We start from the raw sequence: 16,393 nt of genomic DNA on the forward strand, positions 1-16,393 counted from the left end.
CAGGAACCGGGGAAGAAACATTCCCTGGGCAGAGCTGCTGACACTATGGTGTCCCGTTGGGATGAGTCATGTGAGTGTGCATTCCGGGAATTGAAACAGAGGTTAACGCAAGCCCCAATACTGGCATTTGCAGATCCTCAGCGGCCATATGTTTTACATGTGGATGCCAGCTTGGATGGGTTGGGAGGTGTTCTTTATCAACCACATGCTGAGGGGCTGCGTCCCGTCGCGTTCATCAGCCGTAGTTTGTCCCCTTCTGAGAGAAATTATCCGGCTCATAAGCTAGAATTTTTAGCTTTAAAATGGGCTGTGGTAGACAGGCTGCATGAATATTTGTATGGGCTTACATTTGAGGTGAGGACTGATAACAATCCCCTCACGTACCTCCTAACGTCGGCCAAGTTGGATGCTACGGGACACCGATGGCTATCGGCGTTGTCTACGTACAGTTTCAGCCTTAAGTACAGACCGGGAAGGAAAAATGTGGATGCTGATTCTTTATCGCGTCGCCCGTACTTTTGTGAGGTTGAGGGAGGAGATTGGGAGGAGATTTCAGAATCTGGGGTGCGATCTTTGTGCCAGGCAGCGGCATCTGGGGAGACTGCGAGGGTAGGGAGCTGCCCTTTTGAGAGTTCTCGGGAGAGTGAGGCTACCAAGGCTCATGGCAATGTAGTGTCTTTTACCCCAACACTGACGAGGAATTTAGATGCTGATTTGAGGGAGGCTCAGGGGCAGGACCCATGTTTGACTAAGATTATCTTGGCTATCAGCCAGAATAAACCTTATGATAGCGTGGTCTGTGACTTGCCTGAATTTCATCTTTGGAAGAGGGAGTGGGGAAATCTGATGGTGTCAAACGGATTGCTGTATAGAGTGGTCACTCCTGAGGGTGGGCATAGACGGCAGCAACTAGTGCTTCCACCTGTGCTTCGTAGTGATGTACTGAACTCTCTTCATGATGACAATGGCCATTTTGGGTTTGACAAAACATATGCCTTGGTAAAGGACAGGTTCTATTGGCCTGGTATGAAGGAGGCCGTGAAACACTATTGTAGGAGTTGTGAACGATGTGTGGTGAGAAAGACTTTGCCCCGTAAGACAGCGTCCATGCAGCACATGCAGAGCTCAGGGCCTCTTGATCTGGTGTGCATTGACTTCTTGACTATTGAAGCAGACAGCCGTAATGTGAGTAATGTGTTAGTTGTTACAGACCATTTTACTCGTTATGCGCAGGCTTTTCCTGCACGAGATCAAAAGGCCTTGACAGTGGCTAAAATCCTGTGTGAGAAGTACTTTGTACATTATGGTCTGCCAACCAGGATTCATTCGGATCAGGGTCCCGACTTTGAGAGTCGTCTGGTGAAAGATATGCTTGCCGTGTTGGGGATTAAGAAGTCCCGTACTACTCCCTACCATCCTCAGGGCGATCCCCAACCGGAAAGATTTAATCGGACGCTCCTAAATATGTTGGGTACCTTGGATCCGAAAAAGAAAGCCCAGTGGAGTCAGTACATCCCACAGTTAGTACATGCGTATAATTGTACGCAGCATGAGGCTATGGGGTACTCCCCGTATTTTCTCATGTTTGGGCGTGAGCCTAGCTTGCCAGTGGACATTTGTTTCGGAACAAACAAAGGGGGCGGTTCAGTGTCACCATCGGTGTATGTACAGAATCTGAGGAGGAACCTGAGAGCAGCTCATGAGCTGGCGGCTGAAGCTGCTGGAAAAAATAATTTGTCTAATAAGAGAAGGTATGATCAGAAGGTGCATGAATGTGTCCTTAACCCTGGTGATAGGGTGTTTATCAGGAACTTAGGTCTGAGGGGGAAGCACAAGCTGGCTGATCGCTGGAGTTCAGTTATTTACGTGGTAGATAAACAGTTGACAAATCTGCCTGTATACCAGCTGACTCCAGAAAAGGGTGATGGACCCAAGAAGGTCTTGCATAAAGATCATATTCTTCCTGTGAGCTCTCACATGAGGGTTAGGGAGGAAGAAAAGGTGACTACTTGTGGTGATGTTCCTAAGAGAAATAAGCTCATAGGGAGAAAAGTGAAGGATTCTGATGGGCTTGGAGTTCAAGAGATGGGAGCAGAGGAAGTCGGGTCTGAATCCGACTCTGACTCTGAGTCCGAATATGATTATGGTCCATTTCTGTATGGAGAACCATCGCTATTTTACGGGGAGAGAGCTGTAACTGAAAAAGAAAAGAGTGTGGTTGAAAATCTTGAGATGGTTCCTGAAAGAAGTGAGGTGGTACCAGAGTTGGGTGAGAATGATGGGGGTTTCCCGGCTGACCAGGAAGAGGAAATAGTGAGGTCGGAATCTCTGAAGGGGTTGGACCATATAGGAGGTGATCCAGAATGTGTTGGGTGTGGGAGAGGGTATAACGAAAATGTTGGCCCTGTGCATGAAATGCAATTGAGGAGGTCTAATAGGGAAAGGAAACCACCGGCAAGGTTTACTTACCCAACCTTGGGAGTTCCTACTCGTGAGCTGGTGGTTACCTCTAAAGGGTGTGAGGTGTGTTCAAGCCAACAACGTGTTCCCCTTAGAGGTCACAACAATGAGAATTCTCATGTTTGGTGGTGTAATTCCCAAGCTCTTTGCCAGTCGTGTTGGTCACACATAAATACATGGCCGTGTATAGTCCCTAGAGTGTAAAGTTGAAACCAATATTTCCTGTTTACTAATTTAGTGGTTCGCATGGGGACATGCTGTTTTCAAGTGGGGGAAGGATGTAGCCTTTTTGAAAAATCAGGGCTATAAATAAAAAAAATAAAAAATAAAAAACACTGGCAAAATAGTGAGTTTTATGTTTGTAGTTTTTTTTTCTTTCCTATTTTTTTTCTTCTAAAAACAAAATTGTTTGTTTAAAGGTTTTACCAATGTAAGCTTTGTAACAAGAGTGTACCTTTAAGTTCTGTAAAAATGTTGAAATTGTATGCATCTGTTCTTAACCAATGAGAGTTTGTGCTGCGGGGGAAAGAAAAAGATTCCTTTTTTTTTGAGAGAAGGGGGAGTTCGGTAAAGGAGAGAAGGGTGCGTGATAATTTGTTGGTTGGATGAGCATTACGCTGGACCAGACTAATTCTTCTCTGCTGTCTGAGAACTGGGTTGATGAACAATTTTGTTTATGATTCGTTACGGAATTTCGAGCGGGGAGGAGAAGACTGATTATAGCCTTTGTGTTCATGCACATGCAGATGAGTGAGTAATTTACACTTGGACTGAGCTCTGTTGAATCTCAGATCGTTTGGAGGAAAAGTGCACCAACGGTTCATGGAAATTGTACTGGATTAGAGACTAAGTTTGTGGGTTCTCATTTTTATTATTGAGGTATTGAGTGTTTAAAATCTGTTTCGACACATTGTGAAGGGGATTTTAAATGAGTGAACGGAATCATTTGATTACAAACGAGTCAATTCAAGAGTATTCTGATTACAAAGGAGTCAATATAAGAGTCATTTGATTACGAACGAGTCAATTCAAGAGTATTGTATTATGAACGAGTCAATTTAAGAATCATTTGGTTATGAACGAGTCAATGTAAGAGTAATTTGATTATAATTGAGTCATTTTAAGAAGGACATTTGAGTTATTTTGGGTTTAAACGAGTAAACCAGTCCTATATGTTCAAATAAGTATTAATTGTTGTTAATAAGAGTAAGGCATTTACATTTGAGGTAACTGTTTTTTTTATCTGACTATTTTAAGTCTCTGAAGTACTGAGTTTGGATCAGTTAAAGGGTTGCACTATTTTTAGTTTCCCTGAACCAGTTAAGATTCCATCACTTTGTAAGTCAATTATTCAGTAGTTTCATATTCCTGTTATTTGTTTATTTTTGTTTGATTTTTTGTTTATTTTTGTTTGTTTGTTTTGTGATTATTCAATAAACCTCAGGGTTTATTATAACTTTCTTATGTTTAACCTGTTTTTTTTTTATTCTCAAACCTCTGAGAATATATGTTTATTAATTGGAGGCACCGCGCTATAGAACAAATTATTATGATAGTATACTTGTAGCTAACTGTTCATTATTCAGGGGAAGGACCAGACATTACCCTTTACTACTGCTGGGATACCAGGGCTCCTTTAATATTATTATACTAGTGTACCCGGCTGGGGAGGGTTACACTTGGCCTTCTACTTTTACTTTCACTGTTTTTCAAAAAGAGATAAGAGGTTAAAAAGAGAAAAAGTTATAAGTATCACTGAAATTATATAGAAGAATGTTTTGAAACACCAGTGAAGGAAATTTATATTTAAATGTATTTCTAAATTTGTTATAATGTTGACCGTGAGTTGGCATCATATCAAGAGTGAGTGATGTCAGTCACCTACATAGTGAAATAATGTAGAGTTGTGTGTAACCCAGGTATTTTCTCAGCCCTATTTTCCCTTCTCACGGCTCTATGTCACACTATGTTCACGTTATCGCGAGACTTCGTGCTGGTATCGCGAGATTTGACGCAGAGCTTGCGTCACTTTCCTTTAAATATGGCCGCGCGCTGTTGGTTTGTGTGTGTGTGAGCCGGTGTGTTTGAGCTGCTGCAGGTTGGCGTTTAGCCCTGTAAACGTATAATTTAACTCTCTAAACTCTCGGTTTGACTGTTATGCCTGCCAACCTTTTTAGATGCCTCTACCATTCGGTTGAGACTGTGTTGTTTGAGTGACTTAATGATACAGGAACTGGTGAGTGTCATTGTTGGTATCATACGGCGCTAAAATACTAATGCTATTGAAAATAGTGTTACTCATAGCTTGGTCCTGTTTTGTACAGGCCAGGTTCCATACATGGATGGCGAGCTACTAGGCCTTGAGGCGAAGATTAAGAGAGCACGCATCTGCCGGTGCGGTAGGAGGCGCTGCAGCCGCTCTCCTCACACAGCCTCACACACCCTCACACACATTAATACTGACCTCATGGACTGATTCCCTCATGAACTTTTCTTCTAAATTATTGGACTCTGCCCTTTGCGTGGGCTGTGTGTGAACTGTTGCGGCTTCGAGCACTTGGATCGTTGTATATGAATCCTAATTTGACTCATTAACAACTTTGAACTGAATACTACCTATGTGCACATGTAAATATTGTAAATATCTGTCATCTTATTTCACTGCAATATACTCCACAACTTGGCACCGCAACCTTGTGTCTGTGTTTCATTAAACCCAGCCTTTTCTACGTGGATATTAAAGTCTTTTAATAATTCAAATGATGCGCTAGGGGCTGCGTTTACATATCACATGGAACCGATCCAACCGATATAGATATCATTCCACAAAGTGACGATGTCACTGACCATTACATGGTAACTTGCATATTACGTACTCCTGTAATATATCATGCTGCGCCGCGTTATCGATTAGGCAGAACAATCCTTCCATCCACCATAGATAATTTTTCAAATTGCTTATCTGATCTGTCTCAGCTGCTCAGTGAACCCAAACAAACAGATGAACTTGAGGAATTAACTAGCACAATGAGCACCATTCTCTCTGGAACATTGGATATTGTTGCACCCATTAGATTAAAAAAGGTCAAAGAGAAAAGTAAAGCACCATGGTACAACAATACTACGCATGTTCTAAAGAGAGAAACCCGTAATTTAGAGCGTAAATGGAAAAAAAAACTAACTTAGAGGTCTTTAGAATCGCATGGAAAGACAGTATGTCTAGTTATAAAAAGGCCCTAAAAGAGGCCAGGGCTGAGCATCTCCGCAAACTAATAGAAAACAACCAAAACAATCCTAGGTTCTTATTTAACACCGTGGCTAGACTAACAAATAAACAGATGTCTCCTGAACAAAATATTCCGTTACAGTTTAGTAGTAATGATTTCATAAAGTTCTTCACTGAGAAAATAGAAAACATCAGAACCACAATTGTAAACGTTCAATCCTCAATCGCGCCTTATAATTCAGCCTCTATTATCACCCCGCAAGAACAATTACAGTGCTTTACAACTATAGAACAAAAAGAGTTAAATAAACTTATCACTTCATCTAAAACAACAACATGTTTACTAGATCCTATACCAACTAAACTACTGAAAGAACTGTTATCTGTAGTGGAAGAGCCTCTCCTCAATATTATTAACTCGTCTTTATCTTTAGGTCATGTTCCAAGAACATTTAAACTGGCAGTTATAAAACCTCTCATTAAGAAACCACAATTAGATCCACATAATCTAGCAAATTATAGACCCATTTCAAATCTACCTTTTATGTCTAAAATACTAGAAAAAGTTGTGTCCGCTCAACTGGGCTCTTTCTTGCAAGAAAATGACACCTATGAAAAGTTTCAGTCTGGATTCAGGCCGCACCATAGCACTGAAACTGCTCTCGTTAAAATCACAAATGATTTACTTTTAGCTTCTGACCAAGGCTGTATCTCAATATTAGTTTTACTTGATCTTAGTGCTGCGTTCGATACTATAGATCATACAATACTCTTAGATCGACTACAAAATTATACTGGTGTTCAAGGACAAGCATTAAGCTGGTTTAGATCGTATTTATCTGACCGCTACCATTTTGTTTATTTAAATGGAGAAAAATCGATCATAACTCCAGTAAACTATGGAGTGCCGCAGGGATCTGTGTTAGGCCCTCTGTTATTTTCAATATATATGCTGCCACTTGGAAATATTATAAGAAAACATGGAATTAGTTTCCATTGTTATGCTGATGACACTCAAATCTATATTTCATCACGGCCAGATGAAAACGCTAAATTATCCAAATTGACAGAGTGTGTTAAAGATATAAAAGATTGGATAACGCGCAATTTTCTTTTATTAAATCCAGACAAGACAGAGGTACTAATCATCGGTTCAAAAAACCACCCACAAAACCTCTCACAATACAACTTTAACATAGTAGGATATCCTGTTACTTTATCCTCTACAGCAGGGGTGGGGAACGTCGGTCCTGGAGAGCCACTGTCCTGCAGAGTTTAGCTCCAACCCTGATAAAAACTCATCTGATTGTAGCCTTAATGATCCTAAAGACATTGATTAGCTGGTTCAGGTGTGTTTGATTAGGGTTGGAACTAAACTCTGCAGGACAGTAGCTCTCCAGGACCGACGTTCCCCACCCCTGCTCTACAGTAAAAGACCTGGGTGTTATATTAGACTGCAACCTGTCTTTTGAAAATCATATTTCATATGTTACAAGAACAGCCTTTTTCCACCTTAGAAACATTGCTAAGCTACGTAACATGCTATCAGTTTCTGACGCAGAAAAGTTAGTTCATGCATTCATGACCTCAAGACTAGATTACTGTAATGCTTTATTAGGCGGTTGTCCTGCAACCTCAATAAACAAGCTACAGTTAGACCAAAATGCCGCCTCCAGAGTTCTAATTAGATCAAGAAAATATGATCATATAACACCAATTTTATCATCACTACATTGGTTACCTATAAAGTTCCGTATTAAGTATTAAGTATTATTAAGTAAATAAGTATTATTTACTTTTGGTCATACCTAGGATATCCAGATCCACCAAAGGAGGGAGAGCATTTTCACATTTAGCTATAAAACTCTGGAATAGTCTTCCTGATACTGTTCGTTGCTCAGACTCGCTCTCCTAGTTTAAAACTAGATTAAAGACGCATTTCTTCAGCCAGGCATTCATATAATACTTTTAATCTTACAGTTAAATCCGGTCTCTAGTTCATAAACGCCAGAGGAGAACTGGCCCCCGACTGAGCCTGGGTTCTCCCAAGGTTTTTTTTTCTCCATTAGGTCACCTGATGGAGTTTTTCGGTTCCTTGCCACTGTTGCCTTTGGCTTGCTCAGTTGGGGATATTTGAGGATATTTAATTTAATTAATCAATCAACGATACTATTGATCAGCATTGCCAAACGTGGACGTTCCACTAGAAACAAACATTGATGTATTGTTTTAATTTATTACTGTGAAGCTGCTTTGATACAACCTATGTTGTGAAAAGCGCTATATAAATAAACTTGACTTGACCTCCTTGAGCTGAACCTAGTTCATCTGATACTGGTCTACTATTTCTACCTACCATTGCAGCACTTTTACATGCTACATGTGTGTTGCTGCTGTTGTCCTTTTTTACTTTGAACGTCCGTTGTTGGCCATTAAATTGTGTGCATACAGTGTTCCAATATGAAGAAATATAGTGCTGATAGAGACAGACTGCATCTTAAATATTGTGTCTGGGATGCAGAAACAAGGTATTGGTCACTGATAGTATTGATGGTGAAAGAACATGGAAAACAAATGATAAGAATAGAAAATGCAAATACTGAGGTGGATTTTTCCTGTGAATTGCTTTATAAATACAATATACAGATCCTTCACTCACATTCAAATGAACATGTTTCCAAAGAATTACAACAACAATGACCAACACAGAGAAAAGATGTAGAGACAAGCGAATGAAGAAGAAAAATGAAAAAGGCTTTTTTTTAGAGTTATAAACAAATTATGTTTTGTGATGAGCTGAATGAGGGATGAGAGCAGATATAATAATCACGTAGTTTAAATCTGCAGACAGAAACATCAGACTCAGGACAGAAACACACGACCTCTAAAGTAAGAACATGTTCATTCTTTAAACACAATTAGACTTTCTGATGTTAATATTGTCTGAATGATTATGAATTGAGTTATGTTTGTATGCTTAAGATTATGTTTTAATATAAGATGAATATAAAAGTTTTTTGGGTTTTTTTTTTTCAATGTGTTTCTTCCTCAGAATGGACCAAACTCTATATTTGATTCTTCTCATTGGTGAGTGTGTTTGTTGTTTTATTTATGGTTTATAGTTTCATCAGGTTTGACCCGGTTATGAAAAGCATTAAATCAAACGCTCTTTCACAGCTCTCTGCTCCGTATCTGAATGTGTTCAGCGTCAGTATCACTTTATAAACGTGTTGAAGACCTGGACTGAAGCTCAGAGATTCTGCAGAGAGAATTACACAGATCTAGCCACCGTTGACAACATGAACAACATGAACGAGCTGAAGAAGAGTGCGAATGATGGAGGTGTTCAGTATGTCTGGATTGGGCTGAAGAGGACGAGTATTGATAAATGGCAGTGGTCTTCAGATGAACCTGCGCTCTATCTGAACTGGGGACCTGAACAACCTGATGGTGGAGTTGAGAGATGTGCTTGAGAAATGGAGAATGCCATGATTATCCATGTAGTAACAGCCTGACTTTCATCTGCAATTCATCTAACAGTAAATGCAGCTCCATACAATTGTCACAGGTCGGGGTGGGCCAAGCCAGACTGCACCCACCCCTGGAAACCGGGTACCACCTCGAGGAACGTGTCAAGGACCAGACAGACAAGGGAATAAAGGAATAACAGTTTTCTTTATCAAGTTAAGAGCAGTAATTTGAAGAATCCTAATTAAAATCTTCTTTCTTGTCACCAGAGGGAATTCGATGGCCCCCTGGACCGTAGAGGGGAGAACGATCGTGGCGGCCCTGCAGCTCGTTGGAGAGGGATCGGGAGGAAACTCACACCGTCTAGGTAGGTCACTGGGTAAGTACTCTTTACAGGACTCAAGAGGAAGTCATGGTTATACGGACCCCATTCGGACTGGAACCAGGTAAGTACTCATGGGCGGGAGTGGAACAAGTCCCGGATGCTGCCCCAGAGGTAAGTACCCAGGGAGCGGTTGCCTCAGACTCGGACGAAGCACAGGGACACAGGTGGCGAGCGGACCGGGCCAGAAGGGGAAACAGGTAAGTATATCCCGGTAAGTGTCCTTTATGCCAAACCAGTTAGAACGGGGGCCTTTAGCCGAGACGTGAGGGAACCTTGGACAACAGGAAGACACTTCGATCGAGGCACGTGCCGCAGCTATTCCTTTTCCTTCTCAACAGGGGCAGCGGCTTGCAACGTTGGCATGGAGGGCCACCAGGCAGAAGAACACTTTGAGCGAGACGCTCCCCTTCGGCTGTGTACTGCAACAATACAACAGAGTTCAACGGTTCAGCGGTATACAAGCACTCAACAGTGATACCTTCTCTCTTTCTGAACAGGGCGGAGGCCTTCAATGGGGCATGTGGAGACCACCAGGCGGGGAGGACACTTTGAGCGAGACACTCCACTTCGGCTGTGCGCTGTAACCAGGTAGCATGGTTTAACTATTCAACAGCACAATAAACATTCAGTTGAAATACCTTCTCTCTTTCTGAACAGGGCAGAAGCTTTCGATGGGGCGCATGAAGACCACCAGGCGGGGAGGACACTTTGAGCGAGACACTCCACCTCGGCTGTGCGCTATAACCAGGTAGCAGGGTTTAACTATTCAACAGCATATGAAACATTCAGCTGCAATACCTTCTCTCATTCTGAACAGGGCAGCGGCTTTCAATAGGAGCGTGTGGAGACCACCAGGCAGGGAGGATGCTTTAAGCGAGACGCTCCGCTTCAGCTGTACACTGTAACAATGTAGCAGGGTTTAACAGTTCAACCGTAGATGAAACATTCAGCTGCAATACCTTCTCTCGTTCTGAACAGGGCAGCTGCTTTCGTTAGGAGCGTGTGAAGACCACCAGGTGGGGAGGATGCTTTAAGCAAGACACTCCACTTCAGCTGTACACTGTAACAATGTAGCAGGGTTTAACAGTTCAACAGCATATAAAACATTCAGCATTAACAGAGCCGGGCTATCTCAAAATGGTAAGTTGGGCGCTTGATATATCAAAACCTTCCTTGGAGACGGCGAGTGAAAGACTGTAAGGAGAGAGTGCACAGCAGACTACTATTACTTCTCCACACGATGAACTTCACTCCATAACACAAACCGTGTGAATCGTCACTTCAGGCACTGCATTCCACTCGCACACCGTGCATTCGGGCCAGCACTCACCCACCGGTCTTTCTCCCACCAGATCGACTCTCGTCTCTCGCAAGGGCTCAACTTCTCTCCAGAGACAGCAGAAAACGGGTGCAGCGATCGTCACATTCAGCGAGGAGCGGACAAAAGTTGGAGACAGATCAACAATTCACTCGGTGTACTAGTTCACTCGTGCCACACACTTTCCAAACTCTCAACACCACTTCAGTGTTAGTGCATATAAACAACGAATCCGATACTCATCACTTTACGTCTTCCCCACTGCTGACGATATTCCTTGGGTTTTCGTTGACAAATACTTCACTCTCTTCTTTCCACTTCTCAGCTTCAATCTTCGCCCGCTTCACAGCCCAGCCTCAAATACAAAACAGCCCGCCGACAAACACAGTATCTCACAGGAGGAGAACCACACGACAGTCTGCTTCCTCTCTATTTTTAAAGCCCCATCTGAATACGTGTCACTCTCACAACACTCTCTGTAATTACTCCACACGTGCTGTCAATCGGGCAATTGGCCTTGCTGCCATGGCAACAGATTCGCAGTGCAATAGAGACGGGTGTCCACTGGAGGTCTCCACAACAACACTGCATTCCACTAGGACTTTAGTCTTTTCTCTAATTTTTGTCACACAGTGACACAATCACAATAAACATTTATTAATAAAAATATGCACAATATACCGTTCTACACGAAATTTGATCTACATGATTGTCTAATAAAGTGCATTGTGCATTTTTGTTTGTGTTTTTTACCAGCTTGTTCAAGCTCTTCCCTACTGCTGCACTTCTTCTTTTTACTTTTCTGGTAAACTGCTTAAAAACAAAACAGAAACAGATGTACATCTAATTTAAATCAATCAAGCAAATGCAAAAAGTAATCCAGACCAAAATCTAGATTATATATGCCACAGATTTTTAGTTTTGACTAACATTTATATATCCTTAAAATGGATTAGTAGTTGCTACTTGGGTACCACTGTTTGGTCTACATGAGCTGAATCAAACCTTGCTAAACATGCTAGTTAAATGAGATAGATGCCCATACCATCTGAGGTGCCTGGAAGATCCTCTACAGGTCGCCTAACTCGCTTTAGTGCTGTGGTATGAATTATATAGTTTACTATTAAGGTTTTGGTGTCACATGTTTATTTATATACAAGCATAAACTAGAGTGAACACCATGATGACTAGATCTCATCTCCCTATTATTTTAACCAGTATAATAATTATCTTTGGTCTAGCCTTGTTTGAATGATTGCTAGTCTTGACTAAAGTGTTGAGTGGCTGTTTTGGCCTGCTTGTTTTTATTAGGGAAGCAGGTAAGTAGGTAGTTTTTACCATTCTTGTAAGATTAATGTTGAATTGCTTTCCCACCTTGGGATGTTAATACTATATATATACACCGATCAGATATAACATTATGGCCCCCTCTTCTAATATTATGTTGGTCCCACTTTTGCAGCCCCATACGCAATAAACTGTGATACACTGTGTATTCTGACACCTTTCTATCAGAACCAGCATGAACTTATTCAGAAGTTTGAGCTTCAGTAGCTCATCTGTTGGATTGGAACACACAGGTCAGCATTCGCTCCCCACATGCATAAATGAGCCTCGGCTGTCTATGATCCTGTTGCTGTTTCACCTCTGTTCCTTCCCTGGACCACTTTTGAAAGATACTAACCACTGCACACTGGGGACATCCACAAGAGCTGCAGTTTTAGAGATGCTCTCACCCAGTCGTCTAGCCATCACAATTTGGCCCTTGTCAAACTCGCTCTTTACACTTACTAATTTTTCACAATTCTAACACATCAACTTTCTGGACAAAATGTTCCTGACGAATATATCCCACCCACTATAGGTGCCTTGTAGAAGAGATAATCAGTGTTATTCACTTCACCTGTCAGTGTTCATATTGTTATGCCTGATCAGTGTGCATAGTGGTGCATCATATGGTAAACTTGACTTTAATGATTTGCCATTTGTATGTTTATGCACTTTTAATTAAATCTGGAATATAATTAAAGTAATTGTGTGCACATCCCACCTTCTGGCAGGTGCAGGACAAAAAAAAAAACTAATGAAGTGAAAAAAAGGTCCGCAACACTGCTCTTTGCTCCCATATTTAATAAAAAATGCAACGTTTCGACCCTACTGGGTCTTCTTCAGGCACATTTGATGAAGGGATATAAATAGGTCTTACAATCAACTGACCCACCCTGTGATATCAATTAGTTTAATTAGCTAATAGCCCCACACATTACTCAATTAAGAGAACACTAACATACATACATAATCTCCACAAACCCACACATCTCAAAAATCTCAAAAGGGGCCCTTCAAGTCTCAATATCCCCAAAAGAGTACATAACATAGCTATCCACAGAAATAAAATAAATAAATAAATAAATAAATAAATAAATAAATAAATTAATTAATTAATTAATTATATATATATATATATATATATATATATATATATATATATATATATATACACTGCTCAAAAAAATTAAAGGAACACTTTGAAAACACATCAGATCTCAATGGGGAAAAATATCATGCTGGATATCTATACTAATATGGACTGGGTAATGTGTTATGAACGAAAGGATGCCACATCGTTTGATGGAAATGAAAATGATCAACCTACAGAGGATTGAATTCAAAGACACCCCGGAAATCTAAGTGAAAAAATGATGCAGCAGGCTTGTCAATTTTGCTGAAATTTCATTGCAGCAACTCAAAATGGTACTCAGTAGTTTGTATGGCCCCCACGTGCTTGTATGCATGCCTGACAACGTCGGGGCATGCTCCTAATGAGACGACGGATGGTGTCCTGGGGTATTTCCTCCCAGATCTGGACCAGCGCATCACTGAGCTCCTGGACAGTCTGAGGTGCAACCAGGTGATGTCAGATGGATGACCGAAACACAATGTCCCAGAGGTGTTCTGTTGGATGTAGGTTAGGTGAGCGTGGTGGCCCTTCAATGGTATCATTCCTTCATCCTCCAGGAACTGCCTGCATGCTCTCGCCACATGAGGCCGGGCATTGTTGTGCACCAGGAGGAACCCAGGACCCACTGCACCAGCATAGGGTCTGACAATGGATCCAAGGATTTCATCCTGATACCTAATGGCAGTCAGGGTGCCATTGTCTAGCCTGCAGAGGTCTGTGCGTCCCTCCATGGATATGCCTCCCCAGACCATCACTGACCCACCACCAAACCGGTCATGCTGAACGATGTTACAGGCAGCATAACATTCTCCACGGCTTCTCCAGACCCTTTCCCGTCTGTCACGTGCTCAGGGTGAACCTGCTCTCATTTGTGAAAACCACAGGGCACCAGTGGCGGACCTGCCAATTCTTGTGTTCAATGGGAAATGCCAATCGAGCTCCCTGGTGCTGGGCAGTGAGCACAGGGCCCACTAGAGGACGTCGGGCCCTCAGACCACCCTCATGAAGTCTGTTTCTGATTGTTTGGTCAGAGACATTCACACCAGTGGCCTGCTGGAGGTCATTTTGTAGGGCTCTGGCAGTGTTCATCATGTTCCTCCTCGCACAAAGGAGCAGATACCGGTCCTGCTGATGGGTTAAGGACCTTCTACGGCCCTGTCCAGCTCTCCTAGAGTAGCTGTCTGTCTTCCTGGAATCTCCTCCATGCTCTTGAGACTGTGCTGGGAGACACAGCAAACCTTCTGGCAATGGCACGTATTGATGAGCCATCCTGAAGGAGCTGGACTGCCTGCGCAACCTCTGTAGGGTCCAGGTATCGCCTCATGCTACCAGTAGTGACACTGACCCTAGCCAAATGCAAAACTGGTGAAAAACAGTCCAAAAAGATGAGTAGGGAAAAAATGTCAGTGGCCTCCACCTGTAAAACCATTCCTGTTTTGGGGGTTGTCTCACTGTTGCCCATCTAGTGCACCTGCTGTTAATGTCATTAACCTGTTAACCGTTGCCAGTGTGCGGGCGCACTGAAGCAGGTTTTTTTATATATAGTTCAAAGTTACTATCAGATTTAATGTTATACCTTGACAAACTATACATCATTAAAAAGATATAAGACTCAAGTTTCAGTATTTGACCACTATTGTATTCTGAGAAACTTATAGCGACAGTTATTTCTTAATTTGTGTCAGGAGCTATGAAATGAACAAATGAGTCGATACCTTGATGAATTATGCGCGTCAGCCGCTTTCATTCAGAAAAAACTCCCGTGCTGTCGTCATGACAGCGATACACAAAACAACGTCCTTCAGGGCTTTTAGCTCAAAAATGTGCATATTTGGAGAAATATTGATAGATTCTCATAGATTTACATCAGATTTCTATAGACAGGAATAATATTTATTGAATTTATACCCAAATGCGTCGATGTAATCATTATGAGCGCTTAGATACTCTGATACTGTGTTTTCAATTCATACCAATAGCCTGAGGGCGCTATTATGCACAATAATAGTCCATCAATGGAACAAGAAGAAGAGCCATGATCATGTGACATTCCAGGACGTCACTGATACACACAAAGCTAACAAGAGATCGTTGTAACATGCAGATACAGACGTTTTGAAGACAATAAACATGTTTGCAATGATATTTGAGTTACCTGTGTTTTTCAAGCCATGCCAGGTATTTCCATAATAATAGATTATATTTATAATGTAATGCTAATCTATATAGACTATCATTGCGCAGAATCCTATACCAATAGTATATTTTCTGTCTGATTTTTTTATCTGAAGCCAAATTAGATCACAGAAGATTATTTAAAATACTCACTTGCGTTATAAAGTAAGTTTGGAGCACAAACATGGTTTTAATCTCATAAATTGTCGTGTATTGATGGTGTGCTAAGCTAACATGCTAGCTAGCCCTAGGTGCACCTGCCACGTCTAGCAGTTATACTTTTATGATTTTTTGAATGCTTACTGAAATGTTTCTTTATTCAAGAAATGCATTTGATACAGTTTAAAATGTGAGGTGAACTTTGAGAAAAAGAAATTAGGGACTGAAACCCTAATAGCCTGTGAATAGCCAGTCGTTAGTAACTATAATGCAGACAAAAGAAATGCATATTTAGAGCCATAACCAGACTGGAGAGGTGTGAATGTGTGCAGGGGGAGACTGAGACTGAATGGGGCTTGTCTGCACCACAAAACAATAGAGACAATATACTGGATAGATGCTTAGAAGATGGCAATAAACATCAGTTGCATTTTAGAGTCAAATCAAAATAAAGTAATTTGACATGGTCTTGAAAAACATTTAACTAAATACAGAGTTTTGGACTTATTATCTTCAGATTTTAAACATAAAATGGGCCCTATTTTAACGATCTGAAACGCAAGTGTCAAAGCGCAAAGCGCAAGTAACTTTGTGGGCGGGTCTTGGCGCTGTTGCTATTTTCCCGGCGGGATAAATGACTCTTGCGCCCGGCGCAAATCTAAAATGGGTTGGTCTGAAGTAGCTTCATTATTCATAGGTGTGGTTTGGGCGTAACGTGAAATAAACCAATCAGAGCGTCAT

This window comes from Squalius cephalus (assembly GCF_949319135.1).
Source record: "Squalius cephalus genome assembly, chromosome: 3".
Classification (NCBI taxonomy): Eukaryota; Metazoa; Chordata; class Actinopteri; order Cypriniformes; family Leuciscidae; genus Squalius; species Squalius cephalus.